General features: G+C 41.4%; 1 protein-coding gene across 4 annotated transcripts in view; it reads left to right on the top strand.

Moving 5' to 3' along the window:
* The window catches only part of SULF1 (sulfatase 1), a 191370-nt gene that overhangs the window by 19472 nt on the left and 151212 nt on the right, over positions 1–20686 (top strand). For 2 of the 4 annotated variants that reach the window (XM_032296292.1, XM_032296295.1), the window contains exons 1-2: positions 8132–8510; positions 17695–17789. The gene's annotated coding sequence lies outside the window, so the exon portion shown is untranslated. Of the gene's footprint in view, positions 1–8131; positions 8511–17694; positions 17790–20686 lie in introns of those variants that run through there. The other 2 variants (XM_032296296.1, XM_032296293.1) reach the window with 1 other exon arrangement.

Raw genomic sequence — 20686 nt, forward strand, 5'->3', positions numbered from 1 at the left:
TCCAGATAGGATTAAAAAAAAGGACAAACAGTCAAGCAAAGACCATGGGCTCAGGACAGGAGGAGAACCACCTCCAGGATATAGAGCCAAGCTTTCTTTTCTTCTTCCCATTTGCCTTCTTCTTCCTCTTCCCCTTCATCTCCTCCCCCTCTCCTCCTCCCCCCTTTTCCTTCTTCTTTTTCCTCTTCTTCTTCTTCCTCCTTCTTCCTCCTCTTTCTCCTCCTCCTCCTCCTCTTCCTCCTTCTCCTCCTCCTCCTTCTCCTCCTTTTCCTCCTTTTTCTTCTTCTTCGAGACAGGGGTCTCACTATGTTTCTCACTCTGATCTGGAACTCCTGAGCTCAAGCAATTGTTCTGTCTCAGTCTCCTGAGTATCTGGGACTACAGGTGCATGTTACAGCACCCAGCTATAGCCAGCTTTCCAAGATGCCCCTCACAACTGCCCACTGAGCAATGACTCAGGAAGAGACCAGTTGGAGGGAAAATGGGAGCTCAAGAAAAGTTTTAGGATACATCTTGCAACTTCCTTCTTCCAACCCATGCTTCTAGCTCTTCCTTTCGTGGTTTCTTCCCACTCCAAAATTTTCCATGATATTTATTTGCATACATTTTCCCCCAAATAAGAATGACTAGGCATCTTGAGAGGATCACATTCACCTACCTCCCTTCCCTCTTTAGTAATAACATCTTTGTTCTATCCTGGGCATTTCAGTACAGCAGACAGACATCTTAAGTGCAGAGCTTAACTTCATTGCAACATAAAGGAATTTCGGAGTAAAAACTGCATTCTCAAAGTCAATCACACATGGGGCTCAGGTTACTCAGCCTGGCATGGCTCAAAGCCTCATAGCAATTCCTTGTAGGCGCTGCCTGTTATCACTCCCTTGGCTGTCTGTCACCCTTGCCTCAGGCTCCAGCCTTAGCCTCAGCTTCTTCTTCCTAATGCACCTGCCACCCCAGACATGGGTTCTTTGCATATTCTGCAGAACGAGGATTCTTCCTAAGTCTCAGTACATCCTTATCAGCATCTCTCACAGACTGCAACCTCTGCAGTTGGCTTGTGTCCAGGGTCCTAGTCTCCACCACTGCTTCCTCTTCATCCTCTCCTCCCAGTGCCTGCTCCTGGGCCTTCCTGCACTCCTGCCCTCTGGTATGTACAGTTTTGAATTTGTAATTTATGCCTCTACCTGCTTACATGAAGAGGAGGTGACAAACTGGATTTGGCACATACTGAATTTCTTGGACTGGGTTCATTTTTTTTTTCTGCTTCTGGAGTCCACTGTTTTCTAGCAAAAACTTTCATAAGATTTCAAACACCAACCCCAACACTCTGAGTTTACCTGCTTAAATGACTCCTTGTCCCTGGGGCTGAAGTCACAACATTCAGGTTGTTATTCATGATTATCAATCACCGTCTTTTTGGGTCCCTGTTGTTTTGCCTTCATATCATTTAATATTTATATTTAAACATAGAAATGTAGGCAACTGTCAGAGTCACTCCTCCACCAATGCTCCAGGGAAAGGGCATATGCTTTTTGCTCACTCAAGGCAGATAATACGGAACAAGTGCTTAAGAACATTCATGGCAAAAAAGATTCTCAGAAAAGGAAGTATAAAGTGAATGACAGAAAGTCCTTACACATGCAGGGCGCGGATATTACTTTTCAGATTTTGTAATTCCTATAGTGGTCATTCTAGTTCTAAGTAAAGAAACCAGGCCTTAAAAAAAAATCACACACCTGTAGAGTTAGGATTTGGACCCGTCAGTTTGTCTCCAAAAATTAATGTGTTCTCTCAAAAGAAAGTTCTATATAAATGCTAAACAGTAAAACCCAGTCATTAATTACATGGAAGCAGTTTACATTTTCCTGCAATTTACACCTTTTTTTTTTCCAGACTAATTAAATTTCCTACACTGGTAAAGTGCTTCTTCCCACAATTTACTAGAGTTTTTGGTAAAGAGCTAAAAGAAGGTTTGCTGTGAAGCTGGCGAGGAAGAGAAGACGGAGATTCCAATAAAAACTTGTTAACTGGCGTGCAACACCGTGCCTATTAAGAGTAGAACAACTCTCCTACAGAATACACAGCCGAGTCTATACATTGCTTGTTAAGTACTGGCCCAAGTGCTCATGTCTCAGACTTGTCCCTTGGACCCATGCCCAAGCCAGCCCTGAGAGGGCTGGAACAATCCCTCCCCCGACCCTCCTCCTCTGCAGAAAACACTGCTGGTTATTTAGAATCTAGGGCATCACAATGAACATGCCTCAGTATTTTCATAAGGTGTTACTACTGATGTTCTGAAAAAGCAAGGCATGCAGGCACTTACTTAATGTGTTCTTTCTTGATTTACGCGTCCTTGATTTTTAAATCACTTCCAGAAATTCTTAGTAAATGGGAAAAGAATTTCTCAAATAAATATGTTATCTTTTCCTCCAACAGCATGCCAGATCACTTCTTGAAAGATCGTTTCCAGATTCTTGTTCAGTTCAAACTGATTTTCACAAACTCGAATCTGCACGCCGTAATTAGGAAGCTACTGTAGGCCAATTTATTCGGTTAATTTGCATCAGTCTAAATAATTTTTCTTGACAGATTACTTCCGTTCTAAGTACCAAGTGCTTTTTAATCCTAGTCAAGTTATTGCTAAGGATAAATGATTTCACATTTCTCATAAAGATGCCTGTCATTAAGAATATTAACACAAATTCCTTCCCCTTGAATAGAAATGAGCTGTCATTTTAGCAATGTTGCTGCGTCAGCCTTTTTATTGTCAACCCCAACAAATGATGGGAAAATCAATTTACTCTTTAGAATTAGTCAAGTGAGGAATCCTTTGAAGTGGGGGTGCAGGGTTTCGCCTGGATTCTATAATCACGTAACAGCGAGTACTGTATGTATGTTGGTAAAATGTTGTGAAATTTAATGAGGACTATTTGTTGCCATAAGACCTTCCAGACAGAATCTATCTCTGAAAAAGAATTCCTCACTCCGAAAATAGAGGTCTGATGAGCAACAGATGTGATTTAAATGAACCCTTGTTCAATTGAACCAAGAATATATTGTGATCTGTAGGAGGCACAATTCAGAAGAGAGGGGACGTGGCTACAACACAGCCTCAGTGTTGAGTTTGGTTGTGGGGTTTGAACATATATTTATTTCATAAAGTTTCTATAATAATGTACAATGCAAATGAGCTTTTAATTAATGTGAGCTAATGGTCAGAGGATGGTCTAGAGGCTGTTTATAAAACAATTTACATTTTTATTTTATAGTCTAAGAATGTGTGTCGAAAAGCATTTCAATGAGTAGCCATAACCTTCAGAGTGATCTATGTCCTGGTAATGATTTGTGAGTTCCACAACTCAGTTTCTCCACCCATAAAGAGAAGATTAGATCGTTGTTCAAGAATGACAACTATTTAATATTTGGAAATGACTAAATAATGAAGTGCCTGGATTCTATAGAAATGCCGAGGAGAAAAGAAGATTAATTTCAAACCAAAGTCTAGGACAAACATGACCTTCCCATTGTAAATCTCATGAATAGAAAAAGAAATTACATCTAAAGCTTTGTTTCTAGGGCTGAAACTCTGGAAATATATTAATTTTAGGTTGTTTCTGATGGCAAAAAAAAAGATCTGTTTACTATAATCTTTTGCCTGTGGAGATGAGAAAAATTCTTCCTGCTACATTTTACTGAAATAATGCAGTTAGCAAAGACTTAAATGACAAGAAGAGAAGGGTCATCTTTTTGTTCCTTTGCCTCTAGGCAGGACTATAGTTAAGCCATCTCAGGAAAGAGAACAGTGCTATTGCTCCCAAAAATCTCCAGGTGAGAATGGTAACAATTAATAAGAGCAAGTGAGAAAGCTCAGGGGCCCTGAAATTAATAAAGGTCAGTTCCAGCTCACATCGTTTCAGTTAAAATTTATTCCTATTTGGAAACAGCCTGACAGCAAAACTCCAGCGGATGCGCTGTTTGGCACTAGTTCTCAGTGAAAATTCCATTAGTATTACTACTAACGTCTGGTCATTGTTTATTCGCCTCCTCTTCACCCTGTTGGTGAGGGAGGGATGGTCAAACACATGGCACCCAACAGTGGAAAAATGAGATCCACAGCTGCTGATGAGTCACATCAACTCACAGCCCAGGGAAGGAGGATAACAGATGCCATGCAGGGCACCCAGGGTCTGCACCAGGAACAGACTGGACAAGCAGAGGCTGCAGGAGGCAGCAGCAACAGGAGGATGCGGTGCCCTCAGGCCCCCCAAGGAAGATGTGATTGGCTTGTTTGAATAATTGTGTGGGCTGGTAAGGAAGTAAAACCCATTAGGCTTAAAACCTGTTGGAATGAGGCTGGCCCACCTGACAGAGGAATCAGCCGGGTAGGGAGCCTTTCCCGCTGGAGGGGACATACCCAGTGAAAGCAAGGGACCTCACAGTTAGGTCCTGGTGGGGTCCTGGTGAGGCTCGAAGATAATAAATACCAAGGTAACACATGAGATTTTAGGCGTTACAAGCCTATCAATACAAACTATGCCGACTTATATGAGACCCATGTTCCCCTGACCACACCTGATCTAAGTTCTTTCCTATACCTATTTTGTCTCATAGGAAAAGAGCCACGTTTGACTAGATTGATAAAATGGGCATTTAAGCAGTTTTTCTAGCAGGAGTATTCTCAGGGCAAGACCATATAATTAGCTAAATGACTCATGCAGACATATCCTTCACTCCTTGCTTTGGTTTGAATGAAAAGAATAGGAGAGCCCTAAATCATCCAGACAAATTACATCTTTAACTCTTTACTTAATTTTAATTTGTCACAAGGTAAATGTTGACAAACTTTAGACTTACAGCCAAAGGGCTAAAAAAAATAAGTCTAGCTTGCCATCGTGGTTGTATTCCCTCCTTCCATTTTTCAGGAATACTGTCAGGACACACGTTTCCCCTGGGATTTAACAAATGTCCTTTACCTAAAAGACAAAACGTAAGCTGTCCGGGCTCTGTCTGAAACTACTGGCCTCTTGCATCCTCTAGATAAGTGACATTTGAAGTTAATGCTGGGTCTATCACCCTTAGTTATAGCATGTTGGACAAAGCATTTTATATTCTGGACTCCAAGTTCCATACTTTCCTTTTTTTTTTTTTCTTTTTGAGACAGGGTTTCGCTGTATTGCCCAGGCTGGAGTGCAGTGGCACAATCTGAGCTCACTGCAACCTCTGCCTCCGGGGCTGAAGTGATCCTCCCACCTCAGCCTCCCAAGTAGCTGAGACTGCAGGTATACACCACCACACCTGGTTAATTTTTGTATTTTTGGTAGAGACAGGATTTCATCATGTTGCCCAGGCTAGTGTCAAACTTCTGGGCTCACGCAATCCACCTGCCTTGGCCTCCAAAGCACTGGGATTACAGGCGTGAGCCATCACGCATGGCTACACTCTTTAATGAGGAAGTTAAATAAGAGTTTTAAAATATTTTTTTAGTAGCAAACCCATTGTCTTAAAGTCCAATGTCACTCTGTAAAACAGATGGAAATAATGTTTCTTCGTTTTAATCCAATGGATGAAGTCCATGCCAGAATGCCTGGCCTCCCTCACATTCGCCCTCTTCCCACACGCCGCCAAGGTTCCTGAAGTGCCCCTTGAAAGCCTAAAGCTTCTTGGAACCCAGTTTGAAAACCACCAGCTGAGATACTATCTCAGGTTTCTTCCAACTTTCAGTAGAATAGAAAAAATTATAGACTACAGAGTCAGACAGACCTAGATTCAAATCCTAGTTCAGTCACTTTCTAAGCTGTATGGCCAGACTCAATTTACCCATCTGTAAAATGAGAGTAAAAATAGTTCTGCTAGGTTAAGAAGACATGTAAAGCACCTAGCCCAGTGCCTGAAACCCAGGAGGGATTTGTAAATAGTAGCTATAATAAAGGCTATGGCCCTCACCTGAGCATAACAAAATGAGAGACACTTTGTTTCTCTGTTGTCATTCCGCACGCGTTGTCTGTCTCCATAGGTTTGGAAGCCTGCGTTGTTCTCTCTGGTGGCCCAGGACAGGGCACTGCATAAAGCAGGTGCTTAGTGAGTATTCATTGAATGAAACTGAACGTGGGCATAGTGAGAGCTACCACATGGTTCTAAAATATGCATGATTGTTGGAGATATGCAATTGTTCGTGAGGGTTTGAAAACTTGCATAAGCTAAAATAGAAAGCTTTTATAAACCTTGGAGAGGAGCCTCTAAACTTCACTCAAGTCAGCTTACTTTAGGACGTAAGTTCGTGAGGGAAACAGGAATGTTGGCATCTGTTGATCCTTTGCTACTGCACTTGAACTACAAATTTGCAGTAAGATCTCTGTCATTCCTGGAACCGAATCCTCAGGAACTTGAGGCCAAACTTCTTTAAAACCTGAATTGGTTTTGATTGTTCCAAATTAGTGGGGGCAGGAAAACTCTTCTAATTCACTGAACAATCTGTATGCTTGGAGAGCATGTACTGGGTAGACACACCCCAAGTCTCTTAAATGACACCAGAGTCGATCCAACTAACACAGATGAAATTTGAAGCACATTGCTTTCACCAAAAAAAAAAAAAAAAAAAAAAAAAAAACAGGGAAAATGTCATTAAGGACACTTTAACACAAAGCCAAAAGAAATTCAGTACCTGACAGCTTGTGTTCTATATTTCACCCCATATCATAAAACAATTCACTGGAGAGCACTTGTTCATCTGCTGAGCTGCTGTTGTGATAGCACGCATTCTTTCAACAGTGGAGGAGTTCCTCCATAAAATCAGTCCCCGAAACCCGTGAGGTCTGAAAAATCTCACCTTTGGGGAATTTTCCTGGCCTTCTGTAAGGGAAGTTCCACTTTATAGGTCCTCTGATGTGCAGTAGCAAAGGATCAACAGATGCCAACATTCCTGTTTCCCTCAGGAACTTATGTCCTAAAGTAAGCTGACTTGAGTGAAGTTTAGAGGCTCCTCTCCAAGGTTTATAAAAGCTTTCTTTTTTAGCTTATGCAAGTTTTCAAACCCTCACGAACAACTGCGTATCTTCAACAACAATGCATATTTTAGGACCGTGTGGTAGCTCTCACTATGCCCACATAGGTGACAACAGTGCAGGTAAGATCGGGTCAGCTGTCGGTTTCATTCAATAAATACTCACTAAGCACCTGCTTTATGCGGGGCCCTGTCCTGGGCCACCAGAGAGAACAACGCAGGGTTCCAAACCTATGGAGACAGACAACAGAGAAACAGAGTCCCAGGGAGAAAAGAGGAGAAATCAGGGAAGGCTTTTGTGGAGGTGACGAGATTTGAACCGAGCTTTGAAGGAAATGGGCGTGAGGAGTGGCGTATGAGTAAAGACAGGAAATGGAGAATTGAAAGGCCATCTTTGGCGAATGATTCACATTCTACTGTGCTGGGGAGTAGGTGAGGCAGTAGGGCGGGATGGGAAGTGGGAAATTAGTGTGGAGACAGAAATTGTGGGCTTTGAATGCCAGGTTGAGGAATTTCTTTGCGTGCTGGGAAGCAGTGGCAGCGGCAGGGAAGGATAATAATAATTTAAAGAAAATATGAGTAGCAAGTTGGGGGAGGAGAGAGGGAAGCTTGGTGCTCAGATAAATCAGAACTTTCTCAGAGGACCCAGGCTCAGTGGAAAGAGTGCCCTGGTTCCGTTTATTGCTCCCACAGAGGAGAGAGTTGAGACCCACAGAGGTTTAAAATTAGAGAGGTCGACAGGGCCCAGGGAACTGTTGGCCAACCATCCTTAGGAAAACAAGAGACCAGGAATAAAGAGAAGCAGCAGAAACACCTGGTCTGAGTCTAAGAAACATCAGTGTTTACTAAGCACTTGGTCCCTGGAACGCCTGGCTTTCCAAATACCACATCTTCCCATCCACTCCATCCTGCCACAGGCAGCTACTGTGCAGGGTGCTCGGGGAGCGGGAACCGCCCGCCTGGAAACCCTGAGCCCCTGCAGCCGCCCTCCAAGCCGGCCGGCTGCAGCCAGTTTGTTTGCCGAGGTTTGCATGCACATATTGAGTTGCCTTTTTTTTTTTTCCCAGCCCTTTCAGCAGTGTCCCGAAATTCACCCCTAGTGTAACTTCTGCCTCTGCTCCTCCTCTTCTTGGAACTGCCTTTTGTTTGTCTGGCAGCGTTGGTTCTATGGGGGTGTGTGATGATAATAATACGCGGGCTTATATAACCGTCTTCATCTTGCGAGCACTTCGCAGACCGCCCCTAATGAATCTTGGGGCGGGTGTCGGGCCGGGGCGGCTTGATCGGCACCTAGGAAACCCCAGGCGCGGAGGCCAGGAGCGAGGGCAGCGAGGACCAGAGGCCAGGCCTTCGCGGCTGCCGGCGCTCCTCGGAGGTCAGAGCAGATAAGGACCATGACTCTCCCCCTCCGGAGGAGGAAGGAAGTCCCGCTGCCACCTTATCTCTGCTCCTCTGCCTCCTCCCTGTTCCCAGAGCTTTTTCTCTAGAGAAGATTTTGAAGGCGGCTGTTGTAAGTATCGGGCTCTGCTTTTACTTTAAAAAGAAAGAAGACAAACTTTCCTTCCTGTCCTTGTCCATTTCGTATTATTTATTCATTATTCATCATATTATTATTCATTAGATTCTCAGACGGTGGAAAGTATGTTTCTGGCCAAAGTCCTCCACCCAGATTTGGTCCCTTGTAGTAACAGGAGGGGAAAGAGGCTTCTGTTGATAATTAATTCACTTAACAAAACAGCACCCAGGAGAGGTGCTGAAACTGCCCACTTTCACAGCATTCTGGTGATGTCTGGCTGTTGATACACACACACACACACAGACACACACACACACACACACACACACACACCTCTTTGCCCTAAAGAGGAGCCCCTAGTCACCTGGCTTGCTAGACAAGAAAAAGGATACCACTTGGGTCTTCAGTTTCTCTGCCTTGGGTACACACAATTTCAGTCACATGTAATTGCTGAAAGTTTCTTTTCACACTATGAAATAAATCCCATCTTTCAGTGCAGGCTTGAAACTTGCACTGGCTTGGGGAAACTGTACAGAACACTGTAACTATAGTGGACATGTGAATTTTTATTAAATTTTTCACTGTATAACTGAAGGATCTAATACTAACGAAACGTGGACACTAGCTTTTTAAGTAAGAAAATTCAAAGTCCTTTTATTAAACTATGTTTCTGTAAAGAGTGCAGAATTAATAGAGTACTCTTCTCAGAGATGATGCTCACTGCTTTGAGAAACTGCTTTCCAACAAAATGTGAATTTAAAATTCTAGAATAACATGAAGAAAGACACAACTTCGGAATACTTAGCAACTATGACTTGCTATTTGAGCAAACCCAAAAAATATAAAGGGTCTAATGTGGGCAGTTGTACAATTTGCATTTATAAAACCATGATTATAATTTGGTATGCTATGGGATACAGAGTTTTCTTGTTTTAACAAGACTTCAGGTAAGAAAACTAAGAACTATAAATTGGCAATAATGTAGAAAAGCAAGGCCTCTCACTTTTAATGCCATAAGTGCTGTGATTAATTCATAAGCCTTTATCATCTTTACCTTTAGATGAATGGATGTGAAAACCATGCATAATATGTATGTATATGTTAGTGTGTATATGTGTATTTAGTTATCTTAAATTCTTACATTTGATGTATTTACCTAGTGCTCAGTATTTTATATGATAGTGTAACATCCAAAATGGATCAAGTGAAGACATTTATTTCACGTTAACTCAGGTTGCAGTATTTACTCATTATTTATTAACATACATGGGAAATATTACAAAATTATGTCTTTTTTTAGATTCTTTTTAAATGATATTTTCCCTTACTCTCTGTGGCTCCCATGAAATTCTAAGGCATAATTAAAGTCAAAAATGAGATGGGATTCTAGTTGCTTTTACCCCTACATTTAAATGTGATATTTCAACACTAAATTCTATACTCTACCTAATTTGATTACAAAGATGAACCACATAATCTCAGCATTACCCTCAAAGGCATACTCAGTCATAATAGAAAGAAGACAAACTTTGATCAGATCTGGATTTGAGGCTTAGTTTGGTCATTGGGTACCTGGTCATGTGACCAGCAGCAAGATCTTTAAGATTTTCAGCCTCAGGTTTCTCATCTATAAAATAAGATCAATATTATTTCCCTCAAGGAAAGGCTTTGTTGAAAGGCCTAGAAGGAAATAATATATGTAAAATTTTTAGCACACAGTCTGAAAGTGGTGGTATTTCAGTCCATTTTAGAGCTTTTCCATTTACTCTATTTTTTCAACTTTCATTCACTTCATTTATTGAGCATCTACTATGTACCGTGTGCTGTGCACAAAGGTGGTACAAAGGTGAATAAGCTTTACACCCTACCTTGAAAGAGTTTGTAGTTTGAGGAGACAGACTAAAACAACAGATGGTTTTCAAAACCATATAATAGCAAAAAATAGAAATGTGTTCAAGATTAAGAGTCATCACTGAAGCCAGAATTGTTCCCTCTGCCTAGTGAGAGTCAAAGAAACTTTTCACAGAGGTTTAAAATGATAATCAGGAGATGTGGAAGGACATTCTAGAAGAGCAGAGCACTGGAGAACAGGAGGTATGAGAAAGCCAGGGAACAGGAACTGGGTCAGATGGTGCTGGAGTGTTTAATTTGGGAGGCGGGAGGTCCAGTAGGGGCCCAACCATCAGCATTTGCTGCTTCATGCTGAGGTGTTTGGACCTATTAACTTTACTGAAAAAAAAAAAAATCATCCATGGACCAGCCTCTGATCTGCACAGTTTATTTTTCTAGGTCACATTGAGATAAGAAGCTTATCTGTCCCCAAATATAAATCCACTACATCACTAAACCATGGTTGGTTCAATGGACTATTTTGGTTATGTTTGTAGCAAACCCATCTCAATGATGGAAGCATTCTAGTGTGAGCTCCTAACTCCCCCAGCCTCAGCACTTTCGGGATTACTTTTTAATTAATGGGGAGGCATCAGAGGACTTTATGTGAGGCTGAGAAGGCCGGGAGTAAACAGGCCTTGTGATTTAAGCTTTGGAAAGATTTGATATAGATCGTCTAGTATCCCATATGAGTGTGTGCCAGGCAAAGGCCTGGAGCTAGCAATACTCTAGAAGGCCAATTAACTGACTATTGCAGATCAGGAGCAGTGACTCAGACCTGTATTACCAGCACTTTTAGAGACCGAGGTGAGCAGATCACTTGAGCTCAGGAGTATGAGACCAGCCTGGCCAACACAGCGAAACAGAAAAAATACAAAAATTAACTGAGCATGGTGACACAGGCCTGTAGTCCTAGCTACTCCGGGGACTGAGGCAAGAGGATCGCTTGAGCCTGGGAGGTGGGGGCTACAGTGAGCTGTGCTTGTGCCACTGTGCTCCAGCCTGGGTGACAAAGTGAGATCTTGTCTCAAAGAAAAAAAAGAGAGAGAGACTATTGTAGCGTTCCAGTGAGAACTGCTGGGCACTGAGCAGTGTAGAAGGACAATAGGGCCAGATTCCAGAGATATTTAGAAGGTACAACATTCTTGATTCAGGACTGGATGAAAGGAATGGAGGAAAAGGAAACTTATAATATTAGTTTTGGGCTTGGGCAACTGGGTAGTTGTAATAGAATATCATAAAACAAGAGGAGGTACTGGCTTGTAGAAGAAAATTGAGTTAGTTGGAGTAATATCAGGTTGAGACATCACTAAGAGGTTAGACTGCAACACTGAGTAAAAATAAAAAGCAATTATTTAAGTATAAAATTACCATCTGGATGTGGCAGCATGTGCCTGTAGTCCTGGCTACTCGGGAGGCTAAAGCAGGAGGATCTCATGAGCCCAAACATTCCAGGCTACAGTGCACTATGATCAAGTCTATGAATAGCCACTGCACTCCAGCCTGAGCAACATAGTGAGACCCTGGCTCTAGATGCCCATCCATGATAGATTAGATAAAGAAAATGTGGCACATATACACCATGGAATACTATGCAGCCATAAAAATGGATCAGTTCATGTCCTCTGCAGCGACATGGATGAAGTTGGAAACCATCATTCTCAGCAAACTGACAGAAGAACAGAAAATCAAACACTGCACGTTCTCACTCATAAGTGGGTGTTGAACAATAAAAACACATGGACACAGGGAGGAAAACATCACATACTGGGGCCTTTTGGGGTGTGGGGACTAGGAGAGGAATAGTAGGGGATGGGGAGATTGGGGTGAACTAACATTAGGAGAAATACCTAATGTAGGTGACAGGGGAATGGAGGCAGCAAACCACCCTGGCATGTGTATAACTATGTAACAATCCTGCACGTTCTGCACACGTACTCCAGAACTTAAAGTATAATTTAAAAAAACACAATAATAATCTTTCAAAACTAAAAAACAAATGCTAGAGTTTTGTTCTGGAAATTTTAAGGAGATACATAAAAACTGAGCTCTCCCTACTATGTTCTAATGCCCCCCAAGAAATGGTCACTTCTAGACTCATCGAAATCAGAGCTTTAATCTTGTGCCCCTGCTGCCAAATGGATTTTTTTCTCAGTAACTTTCAATAGGAAGCTCATCTAGGGCAGTGTCTAGGGCAGTCTTGCCAATAGCTGTGTGTACCCTCAAAGAGAGAATTTTTACTTCTTCAGAAAGTTCAGAAATGAGCAGAGACTAAAGATCTATGAGCTAGTAGAATACTTATTCGTAAAAAGCACATGTGCATAAAGTAGTAATACTCATCAAAAATAAGCCCTTTCCTTAACATGGATTTTTCACTTCTCTTGAACAAGGAACTCACTCAGACTAACGCAAAGGAGGTAATTTCTTACCTGGTCATTATTTAGTCTACAATAATTTCATCCTACTTCAGCATGACCAGTAAGTTCTTCCTATACTCTTGAACAGAGCATAATTGGAATGGAGAGGTGGGTAACATTTGCAAATTTTTTAAAGATGACAACTGGAAGAATTTAACATTTTGAATGAATAGAAATCAATCTGATTAGCAGGCAGGAAGCTATGACTTTTTAAATCTTGAGGTCTGATTACTTGATAACCCTGGTTTTCTTATACCCTTTCAACCTTTCTATGCTCAGCACTTAATCTTCTAGGCAAAGCCTCTATCGGATTTCCTGCATTTCAGAGCTCTTGCCCTACCTGAGCACTTCGGAGAGAATGCCATTTATTATAAAAGGGGCTTAGCCCCAGACTTTATGGCTAGTGTTGCAAAGTGGTATAATATTTCTTTCTGGTAGGTGAACTGTATCCACACATTTAAAAACAGATTTAAGAAGCCATTTCCACCTCTAAATATAAAGAGCCTTACTACTTATTAGAAAGATAGCATTTGATAACAATCTAAATTTCTTCCTGCTTCTGATGGCTCACTTCAAAATTCACCCAATGTTGGAAATCATCTTTGACTTTTGAAATGATGAAAAACATTTCTATTTTTGCTAAAATGCTTTTGCCATAAAAATGAAGCTTCCCAAAAAGGAAGTATTAATATCTCAGCTATGCAAAATAATCACCAAATATATGCTTTTGAATAAGATGAGTTTGCACCATGGGAAAGTTTGTTATTTAAGGAAGGAGCAAGATATATTTGGGGAAATTCCCATTAGCACAATTGAAGTATGAAGGCTATACTGAGCTTCCTTATTTGGTGCTGGTCATTCCACATTTAGGTTACTCAAGCCTGCTGAACTTGGATTCATAAGCAAGCGCCACACCCTCACAGTCTTTTTAGGTTTGCTGACATAATGATTTACTCCTAACTGGGTGCTGCCTGAGTCACTGTGCTTGCCTCTGCAGCGTTTGAAGAGTAGACAGGTCACAGCTGTGCAGTTCCCCAGACACCTGAGTCCAAAGTGTTCCTGGATTTTGCTTCTTTCTGTGCTCCATGGAAAGCTGGAAGCTCCCCAGCTTTCTCTTGGGTTTGGCTCTCTGTTCACATGTTTTCTGGCCCCATGTCATTGTGTATGAAGTAATACACATGCGTGCACCATCCACGATGGCAAGATTTGTGTGGTTCAGCACAAGTTGTCTAATGAGCACCCTTTGGACCTTACAACAACCCTTTAGGAAAAGCAATTTGGAACCAGTTATTACTTTCCATGGTGATGGGAGCAAGGAGAGAATGCTCTTACGCAACAAGACTAAAGCCACTTTTAGGAGACAATTAAAGGGCAACTGTGTAGGAAAAATGAACGTTTACTTTACACATCTGCCTAAATATGTGTATGTGTAAAGTATATAAAAACGCCTCCAATTCACAGTTTAAAAATATCAGTTACTGTTTCAGCATTTTGCTAGTGATGAATGGTGCTAGTGTTTTCCACTAAGGACTGTTATTTTAATGACAGTTCTCTGCAGCAAAATTTGATGAGTTTACAAGGTTTCGGAGCCAGGAAATGCAGCTCTGTTTCTGAACAACTGAGGCAACCAAGAGAGTTAAGTTCAATCATCTAGTTGCTTTATAGCATGGATTCCTAAGTGCTAACTGCAGTAACACACTGACACAGAGAGCGAAGCCAAACCAAACTCTTAAAGTACAGCTGTTAAACGAGCAATCTCAACTTCCCAACATATTCTCAACAGGTGAAATTCTGGCATACACCCACACTTATTTGTAGATGGTAATGTCAAATTAATGGCCATATGTGCCAACACTTTATAGAATTTTAGAGCAAGAAGGGAAGTTGGAGGTCTTCCACTTTTACCTTATCCTTTCATTTTAGGAACAGAAAAACTGAGACTCATGTTCTCTCTCTCTCTCTCTCTCTCTCTCTCTCGCTCTCTACACACACACACACACACACACACACACACACACACATCTGAGTTGTGCTGAGTCATTACTTACAGAAAACATCCGAAGTCTGACTTAAGCAAAAGCAAGGGACAAAATGACCCACAGCTAGGCCACTGGTTTCCAGGACCTTTCAAGTTTGTGTGGCCCAGCTTCAGCACTGTGGGCTGACAATTTGCTATTACTTGAAAACATTCAGAGTCTTGGAGTCTCTGTTTTTAACCAAAACTTGAATAAACTCTAAAACAAACCAAAGCTCCATCGGTGACTCAGATCCTGACTGTCCTTTACAGTGAGGCTAAGTCATCTTCCGACAGTTACTGGGGCTGCACTGAGCTTTGGTAAGATGGAGACAAAGCCCAAGACACAACCCTCACTCTGAGGGATCCGGAAACCCGACTGGACAGATGAGACCATCATGCATGTGGGCCACAGAGACAGTAGTTGAGACTGTGTAACTAAGTGCCACATTATGTGGCCCAGGTTGTAAGTGTTATGAGTTCTAGTGACCCCTAGGGACTCATGAAAATCGAGGTTGTCAGAAAATGAGATTTTAGCCGATCCCAGAGGGAAACGTAGAGTTTTAATATGGGGAGGAGAGAAAAGTGGACTTTTCCAGATAAAGAACAGAGAAATGAAAGCAGAGAGAGGACAGATTATGAGTGGGACCCCTAAGAAGCTGGGCTCAGGAAGCATTTCTCAACCTGCACAATGGACCATGGAGCTCCAGTACAGACTTACTTTATTTATTTATTTGTTTATTCATTCATTCATTCATTCATTGAGACAGGATCTCACTTTGTCGCCCAGGCTGGAGTGCAGTGGTACAATCTTGGCTCACTGCAGCCTCGACTTCCTGAGCTCAAGTCATACCCCCACCTCAGCCTCCCTAGTAGCTGGGATCACAGCCGTGTGCAACCATGCCCGGCTAATTTTTGTATTTTTAGTAGAGACGGAGTTTTACCATGCTGCCCAGAATGATCTCAAACTCCTGATCTTAAGCAATCTGCCCACCTCAGCCTCCAAAGTGCTGGGATTACAGGCATGATACACCACACCTGGTCTACACATTATCATTTTAATGATGAGAAATCAAAGTCTACATTTATAAAATTTAAGAAAACTCTGGTGTCATTCCATGAAAATGTCTTTCGATTGCAAATATGCAAGGAAAATTGTATCTTTATTACTGGTCTAAAAAAAAAAATCAATCCGAGTAATAATGATTGCCGATGTTTATCAAACGTTTATTTTGTGCTAGGCAGTCTTCTAAGTGTTTTACATGGATGTTTTCATGTAATCCTCACATCAACCCTATGGGGTAGATAGCATTTTAAATTCCCATTAGAGGAGAATACTGAGGCATAGGGAAATTAAGTAATGTGTTCAGGGCCACATAGCCAGTGAATGCCATAGCCTGGTATTCAGGCATCTCATTCCAGATGCAGCTACCTGGTAGCATATTCAGAACAGTCTCAGAAAAGGTGTTCTTTTGACATCAGACTGCGCCAGCCAAACCACAGCCAGATACTTTTGACGTCACAGATGTAAACTGTGACTGTAGAAGGTCATGAGGTGCACATACAATTATAAGCACAAACATGTATATGTCCTCTCAGAACATATTTTACAAGTGGGCATCTGCATGATGCTTACAATAATTTGTGATATCAGCGCCATGGAGACAGGATGGAAAAGTTCTCCTAGAACTCCTCAACTCCCAGGAGGGGAAGCACAGTGAAGGGAGTGATCTAGAGGCCTAATAGGTGGGTGGGCCACATTACAGAGGGTGGCATAAAACTAGTGGAGGTGAAGTTTCACTGCCGTTTGGAGTGGAAAGAGAGGTGATGAGTGTGGTGTGGGAGGAAAGTGAATACTGCAGCACCAGACCAGCTCCAAGGAGGCACTGCTGCTGCAATCTTGTGATAGGAATGGTGCATGCAGAGCAAAGCAAAGGACCTGAGGCTTAACCTGACTTACCAATGCCAGCTCAGAATAAAAAGAGGTTCCAGGCCCATCGAGTGAAAAAAATCTGCCCCCATTAGCTCTGAGATCCCCCTATATGTATACCAAGGTACAACTGTATTCTCCAGTGGAAAAGTACAAAGACTCTAAACGAAATGCTTTATTAAACATTATTAGTTACATTGGCATGAGAAATATTTTTTAAATGTAAAGGAAATTTTGAGTTGTTAAATAAGATGTCTCGTTTCTCTATTCTATCTTATGTTCCCTTTTATATCATATACACATTTACATACAATGTGTATATGTTAGAATGTTCATGGCAGCAAGAGTGGTTCTCCAATACTTAAAACATTAAAATGGGTGTTTACTCTTGTTCAAAGTGTCCAGATTTATTTTAATCACTTACATTTTTCAGCTGTCAAAAATGTAGAATATAAACAAATTTAACCACTTGTAAATGCTTGCTTTGCTACTCATCAAATAATAGCTTGCAGCAACTTTAAAAGATTCTATGATTCAGTGTGTTTTCCTTTAATATAGGTCTCCCAACCTGAAATTAGACAGCACTCAACCTTTAAACCTGGAACACTTTGTAAACTTTTAAAAAGAAACTCTTCTTTAATGGTTCTGTGAAACCCATTCAAAGAATGATATGAAATGAATCTAATGGAAAGTTTTTCCCTTGTTGGAGAAGGGGTCAAAATAGAAACTTCTACAAAAGGACAGAATAGCCCACAGTGCTTCAAAGACTCTCGCCAGTGATTGTAGGAAAATCGGTCTGGATGAAATTTAGAGAATATCATTCCTAATGATCACCCCCTTTGAGGCCATGAAACGGCAACATCTGAAAGATGAGAGGATTTGCTGATAAAACATAACCGATGGCACTTTTGCTCTTCTCCATCATAGGTGCTGACGGCCACCCACCATCATATAAAGAAGGTAAACTTGGCAAATGATATGCAGGTTCTTCAAGGCAGAATAACTGCAGAAAATCTTCAAAGGTACTCATCAAATTTTTATCTCGAGATTAAACCAAGGGCCACCTGGACACTCTATGTCACTTGAAGAGGGGAACATTTCATGGATGGGGAATTGTTAAGAACTAGCAGAAACTGAAAAGTCAATGGTCCTCCACCTTCCCATCACATTCTCATTCTTATTGGCTGAGAGAGCTAAAAGGAGCTTTCCATGTGACAGATCCATGTCATGAAATCAGTCCTAAGAAATGTCAGAAGAACCATCTGAAAATGAGAATCTAAAGAATCACATGACTATTGACATATTATGAGCTGCTCAGGAAGGACGCTCAGGGGAATTAGGGGGCAGTGTGGCAGGCCCACCATGCACAGTTATCCACAATGTCTTCCACAGTGCCAGGAGGGAAAGCTGTGCAGATACCTGATTTATTCGTAGCTCTTCTTCACAGTTTCTTTTGTTGGCCAGATAAACATTAGTGCCAAGAGCTTTCATGGAGCCAGGAAGAGTTGTGGCAACCCATCTCAGCAATTCAATATTGGTTGTAAAAACATTTCTAGGGGTTGGGTTCATATGAGGGTACAACCCCATGAGGCTTTTTTAGATGCCAACTTTGAGAGTTGCTCCCCTTCACCCCTAACCATACTAATGGAAAACTGTTCAGTTCCTCTTGATTTCATTTGTCGCTCTTCAGAAACATTGCTATTTGTTTGATGATGATGATGATGATTAGAGGCAGTCTCGCTCTGTCACCCAAGCTGCAGTGCAGTGGCATGATTTCATCTCACTGCAACCTTCACCTCCCGGTTCAAGCGATTCTCCTCCCTCAGCCTCCCAAGTAGTTGGGATTACAGGGGCCTGCACCACTATGCCTGGCTAATTTTTGTATTTTAGTAGAGATGGGTTTCACCATGTGGGCCAGGCTGGTCTCGAACTCCTGAGTTCGAGTGATCCACCCACCTCTGCCTCCCAGAGTGCTGGGATTACAGGCATGAGCCACCATGCCCAGCATGCTTGATTTTTAGTCTAAGCTTTCTGTTTGCCCAAGTTGGCTTGGAATAAGTCCTATAATCACCAAAATGTTCATGAATCTCACCCACAAAACAAAGTCTTCAAGTCTGGCCTGAATTTCAGGTTTGCCTTTTGAGAGTTGTTTTATCCAGCTTCTCTTTCTAATACTTATGGAATTAAACATTTTTGTCTTCATTCTACAAATTATATGTGAAGAAAGGGAATGCTTCAAAGTGTATGGGAGACAGGTTAGTTCTTTGACATAAAGTTATAAGCGTCAGCAGTTTTTCTAGAATTCTTAGACTGTTGTCTTAAGGTGGTGTGAGGTGTTAGCCCCAATGGCTGATTACAACACTGTATCAGTGCTTGTCATAAATGAGCCGAATCCACAGTAATAGAAGATAAGTTGAAAGTTAGGTCTTCTTACTTCAAAGCTCTAACATGAGAGGGAAATATTCTAAAACAAACTTCAAAAGATATGTTTAGTAGTAAGTTCAATAAACAGAACTAGAATTTCTTTAAAGAACTAGAAGTTCTTTATTTTTTTTTATAACGAAGTTTATCAAGAAGATAAAGTTCGTGAACATTTTCTTTGTGAAACTCTAGCCTGATGCATCAATATTTATGTAGGGGAAAACGAGTTGGCCTTTAGTACCATACCATTCAAAATTAACCATAGAAGAGACTGGAAAACCCCTATACTGCAAGGGCAGCCTTCATATTCCCAAGAGATCACTGAGAACCTGATTTCTCAAAGTATCTGTTTTAGTTTCTCTTGTGCTATGAAGAGGCTACTTTTCTACAATGCCGTGTTGTTTATTATCCAGCTGGTAATCTTTCATGTTGCACTTTTCTCCCCCTAATGTGTGATTTCACCGCTGTCAGTATTGTCCTTTTCCCTTCTCAGCAAATCTTTATTATGGGAAAATAGAAGTAAGTGTCTAGGCTGGACGCGGTGGCTAACGCCTGTAATCCCAGCACTTTGAGAGGCCAAGGCAGGTGGACCACCTGAGTTCAGGAGTTCGAGACCAGCCTGGCCAACATGGTGAAACCCCATCTCTACTAAAAATACGAAAAATTAGCCGGACATGGTGGTGGGTGCCTGTAATCTCAGTTTCTCAAGAGGCTGAGGCAGAAGAATTGCTTGAATCCGGCAGGCAGAGGTTGCAGTGAGCTGAGATTGTGCCATTGCACTCCAGCCTGGGCAACAGAGAGACCCTGTCTCAAAAATAAATAAATAAAAAGAAATAAGTGTCTAATATTGGGTCAATTAGATTCACTTGCTCAAATTTAACATATAGAAACTTTTCTTGAAAATCTGTGGATGCTATATGAGACCTAGCTTCATTCTACTTTTTTCACATTTGGGCTAGAAAATTCAAATTTAATATTTGACTTCAGAGATCTCTGCCCCTTCTCATCCAATTCCAGTATTTAAGCTGGATTAGATAAGTAGCTGATTCACTTCCCACCACTACCTCTGTATTCATATATCCACAATCCTCCTTCTAGTCAATTTTATGGAAAGAAATGGATCTTTTCATGTATATGCTTGGACAGTCATGTTTATAAAACAAGGACCATTTTATTGGACCTTAGAGTTTCAGATGCTGCCCTGTGCATTTTTGATTGTCTCTCTGCTCATGTCATTTGGGTATAAAGTTCTTTTAATATGCAGAACTGCTTATCTGTAGCTCATTGAACTTGGCATCACCTCTAAAATACGTAACACAAGAGAAAGTACAAGGAGATATTATAAGCAAGTATTAGAAGCTGCCCAAGCATTTCCTGCCTTTCAGATTGCCAGATTGTCTCTAGTTCCGAGGAGAGATAAGTCGTATTCACATATGAGAAGACACCAAAAGGACAATTAAATTTCACAGCTTGGGGGAGATTTTGAGGGTTCTCATCA

Source organism: Sapajus apella, unplaced genomic scaffold, assembly GCF_009761245.1.
Source record: "Sapajus apella isolate SASKATOON/1434 unplaced genomic scaffold, GSC_monkey_1.0 scaffold35, whole genome shotgun sequence".
Classification (NCBI taxonomy): domain Eukaryota; kingdom Metazoa; phylum Chordata; class Mammalia; order Primates; family Cebidae; genus Sapajus; species Sapajus apella.